Raw genomic sequence first — 5,152 nt, 5'->3', positions numbered from 1 at the left:
GAGGGAAAATGTATATAAGGCTGACAGCACTTATGACGTTTGATCGTTTAAGCGCCTTGATTGGTTCATTTAAAAAAAACCCGCCAAAAATACATCATTTCACAAACGGTCATGAAATGGAAACGCTGACGAAAGTTAAATCGCTTCCAAATAATCCGGGTTAACGTTACGTCATTCTAACGTACTATTGATTGACAACTCCAAATAAGGTATGGAGGAGAAGAGTCGCTTTATTTTAACACCGATTTCATGCCAAGTGAGAACGCTTAATGAACGCTTGCAAGTAAAAAATTCGATTTAAATAAGCAGATGGGAACGATAAATAAAGCGATTCTGAAAGCGGGATAACAACTGTATTATTTTAATTCGATTTTATTAAAAACGTTTTATTTTAATTCGTATCAAATCCTAAGTGGGAACAAGCTCAGTGTCTCTCAGCTTCAGAGAATGGCAATGACAACCCCCCTCTGAAGAAACTCACCTTAGGTTTGCCATAAGTTAAAAATGAAGGCATATAACAACAGAAAAGTAATCAAAGACTGTTTGAACAATAAGGCATTTATAGTTTTTTGTAGGTTTTTCATGCAATATAGCTATGTTCTAGAAGAGTTTATTCCTGATGCCAGCATCTGCATCTGGCATCTTCAGAGAATTTTTTTTCTGAAGATGCCAGCCACAGGTGCCGGTGAAATGTCATGAATAAACTCTTCTAAAACATGGCCACATAGCCCAAAAAAACCCACAAAAAACATGGATGCCGGTCATGAAAGCCTTCAATTTGACAATAAGGTATTTGCTAGCTAAAAGAGAGCAAGGGACCCCTGCATCTTTTATGTGAGGGAACTGTAAAACCACAACTAGTCTGCAAGCTTAAGAAGGGGCTCTATGGGCTAAAACAGGCTGCCCGAGCATGGAATGAGAAACTAGATGAGCTGTTAAAACAGTTGGACTTTCAACAAGGAGAAGCAGACAAATGCTGATATACAAGAAACAAAAATGGACACTTGACTTACATTCTGACATATGTTGATGACCTGATCATAGCTACTCAAAGAGATCCAGATTATGCTGATAAAGGACTGGGAAATGCCACATACTACTTAGGCATACAAATTCAAAGAGAACAAGATGGATCTTTTCTATTATGTCAAAAACAGAAGATCATAGATCTGTTGGAAACATTGGGACTTCAGGATGCACATCCTGTAGCAACACCTATGATAACAGATTTTCTTAAAAACAATGAACAAGAAGAACCTTTACCAGACAATGGTCTATACAGAACTGCAATAGGAAAACTTCTGTACCTAACTACAAATACGAGACCAGATACTGCTGTTGCTGTAGGAATACTGTGCAGAAAAGTCAGTTCACCTACCCAAAAGGACTGGACAGCTGTAAAGAGAATAGCAAGATACTTAAAAAAAACCATAGATCTTCAACTGAAGTTGCCAGCCAGCAATAATCCAAGTCTTATGTGTTACACTGATGCAGACTGGGGCAGTGATACCACAGATCGCTGTTCCACCAGTGGATATTTGTTTCTTTATGACAATGGACCTATTTCTTGGGCCAGTCGCAAACAAGATATATTGGCCCTATCATCCACAGACGCAGAATACATAGCTGCATCAGAAGCTTGTAGAGAACTACAGTGGCTTGATCAACTGTTCATTGACTTTGGAATTAATGAGAAAAAGCCAATTGAGATATTTGAAGATAACCAGAGTTGCATCAAGCTTTCCCAAGCAGAAAATATAAGTGGACGAAGCAAGCACATTGATATGAAAATACATCATGTGTGCAATCTGACAAAGAAGGGCATGATCAAGATGACCTACTGTCCGACTGCTGAGATGACGGCTGACCTTTTGACCAAGCCATTACTGAGAGATGGTTTCGAGTACCTACGAGTCAAGATGGGCCTGGTTGGGTGCATGCTCAGTTGAGAAGGGGTGTTGGGATATAGCAACTTCGCATGCTGAGACCTTATAGTAATGAATGTCTATGGTAGATTATTGCTTACTAACAACCCCTCCTCAGTTCCTGTTTACCCAAAAAGATCACACCTCACATTTTGTCCCTGAAGAAGAATCACCATTACTATCTTTCCTTCCTTTTGTCCGGAGCTGATGCATGCATGCTGAGGGAGCATCTTTCCTAAGATGCATACAATCTACCTTTTCTACCTCCTATTTCTTGCAACATGAAGCTAGACCTGTGTATCTCTTCATACACATGATTTTGTAAGTAAACTTGTTTATTTTCACTTTAACCAAGTGACTGAGTTTTCATTGGGGACACGTGGGCTAGGAGATGAGTGGAGCTAGTTTTCCTGCTCACTTTATATTCTGCTGTGTTTACTCTGCTAGGGAGATTAAACAATCTCGCTTGCTTTCCTGAGTTTCTAATGAACCTCAAGAAAGAACTACATTTCCACTGCGAGCAAGGGTCATCACTTCTTTAACCAGCTTCAAAACAGAGTTGAAGACCATCCTGTTTAGAGAAGCGTTCTCAGGCATTGCATGATTATCATTTGCTATTTGATGTTCTTTTGTTGCCTGTTTATCATATCATTTCCTGTATTGCTATTTATTTTATATGTATTATCCTATTATCTCTTAGATTGTATGCCATAGGCAGGTTTACTCTTATATATTTATTGCTTTATGAACAGCGCTGTGCAAACCTACAGCGCTATATAAATAATAATAATAATAATAATAATAATTAATAATAAAGAAGCGACTGAGAAGGTGCTCTCATATATCATCACCAAAGGATCCCAGGATGGTGGCAGGAGGGAGAGAAGGTCCTCCTCTATGAATGTGTACTGTGCATTTTGGGTATGTATATATATTTATTTTTATTTACCATTTCAGCATGGCATAGTGGTCTGAGGACTCGACTGTGGCTGGTCTTGAGACCAGTGTTTGAATTCCCACTCGACTATGGAAGCCTACCTTGGGCAAGTCACATTCCCTCAGCCTCAGAGGAAAGCAATGGTAAACCCCTCTGAAAAATCTTGCCAAGAAAACCCTGCGGTAGGTTCACCTTAGGGTTGCCATAAAGTTGGAAATAACATGAAGGTACACAGCAACAGCAACATGAATTTGTGCTATGCAACTATTGCATGTGTATTTTTTTTACCATTGCACTAATCCAAACCACAAACCACCTCCCTCTCTTGTATTGTTTTCTTCCTCTTTTAAAATGTTGTTCTAATTGAAAAATGTTTTCTCTTTCGTTTTCCTTATGATCTACTGACAACTTGTATTTTTTAAAAAAATGTTTTAAATGCATGCAGTTTCCTTCCTTGGGAGCGGACTGTCCATTGTTTGAAGTTTTATGTTTTTGTTGCCCATTCCTGCACTGGCAGGAGATTGGATTTGAACTGGGATCCCTTGCAGTTCTAAGATTCAAAAATCAGAAATGTCTTGTATGAATTCAAGTATTAGTTTCCAAATAGTATTCAGCTCTCCATAAGCAGTTCTAAAAGGTTCAGAAAGAAGCACCCAAATAATTGTGTTGGTTCAGTTGCCAAAATGAGACCACGTTCTCCAAAATGGAATTATATCCCCTTTCTGAAAAATAAAATAATCAGATTTTGAGCACTGCAATAACTTCAAATTAAGCATTTAGAAATTGAGAATTTTGTCCCCCAAAGAAAAGGGGCAAGCAAAGTTACCAAGAACAACCAATGTTGTTGTTGTGTGCCTCCAAGGTATCTTTCACTTATGGCATCCTTAAGGGAAACCTATAATTGGGTTTTCTTGGCAAGTTTCTTCAGAGGAGGGTTTGTCTTTGCCATTTTCTGAGGCTGAAAAAGTGTGACTTGCCCTGGGTTTTTGTGCTAGAGTGAGGAACTGAACCCAAGTTTCCAGACCCGTAGTCCAACACTCAAACCTCTACGCCACACTGACTCTCACACTCACACAGAAAATATAAATGAATGGTTTTCAGCGTTGGCTGCATCTGCACTGTAGAATTAATGGTCTTTGACACTGCTTTAACTGCCATGGCTCGATGCTATGAAATTCTAGGACTTTGTAGTTTTGCAGTGGAGCAGAGGGAGCCTTGGAGACATCTCATCCACAGGGTCGCCATGGATCGAGATCAATGTGAGGGGGGATGAAAACAACAAATGCACTTCTCATGATACGACTTTAGGTATATAATGAGAAGACAAGAATGACTGGAAAAGTCAATGATGTTAATGAAACATGGAAAGGAGCAGAAAGAGAGGAAAGCTGCATGCTTAGATGGATGGACTCTATTAAAGAGGTCACTGGTATGAATTTGTAGGAACTAAGCAGAACAGTGGAGGACAGGGGGGCTTGGAGATGTCTCATCCACAGGGTGGCCATGGGTCCAGTGTGTGTGTATTTGACAGGAGGGTTGCATATGTATATGTGTGTGTGTTTTATAGAAGGCCTGCATATATATATATATATATATATATATATATATATAAATGTTTTATAGGAGTGTTGCATATACATGTGTGTGTTTTATAAAAGGATTGCATATGCATTCATCCCATATTTGTGGCTTTGATGTTTGTGGATTTGATTATTCACAGATTTGATTAATATGTTCTCTCTAGGAATTTCTAGGTGCTCCAGTGCAACTCTATGGTCAACTTTAACTAAAAGTTGCACTGAAAGATCTAGAGATTCCTAGAGAGACCACTCCACAAGGCCTTTGTAGCTCCTCCAGTGAAGTTCTATGGTCAGTGTCTATCGACCACAGAGCTGCACTGGAGGGCCTTGAGGTTCCTAGAGAGGTGTCTTCTCAGGTAAAAACATGGTGGTTTTGTTATTTGCAGTTTTTCCATATTCACGGGGGTCCTGTGCCCCTAAACCTAGTCAATATGGAGGAACAAGTGTATATGTTTAACAGAAGGGTTGCATATATATATGTGTGTGTGTTATAGAATACTTGCCTCTGCTGTGTGTGTAAAACCACAACCAAGCCCAGCTTGGCTGACTCCCAGGGCTTCTTCCTCCCTGGCTCCTCTGGGTTCCCCTCCTCCTCCTCCTCCTCCTCCTCCTCTTCCTCTTTGCAAAGCCAGGCTTCGGGGGAGGAGAGAGCAGGGAGGAGGAGGCTGCCTTTGGGCCCTTTGGCTCCACCTTGGAAACTCCCTTTGTGT

Source organism: Sceloporus undulatus, chromosome 3, assembly GCF_019175285.1.
Source record: "Sceloporus undulatus isolate JIND9_A2432 ecotype Alabama chromosome 3, SceUnd_v1.1, whole genome shotgun sequence".
Classification (NCBI taxonomy): domain Eukaryota; kingdom Metazoa; phylum Chordata; class Lepidosauria; order Squamata; family Phrynosomatidae; genus Sceloporus; species Sceloporus undulatus.
The sequence above is the reverse complement of the archived record's forward strand: the minus strand, read 5'-3'. Positions refer to the sequence as shown.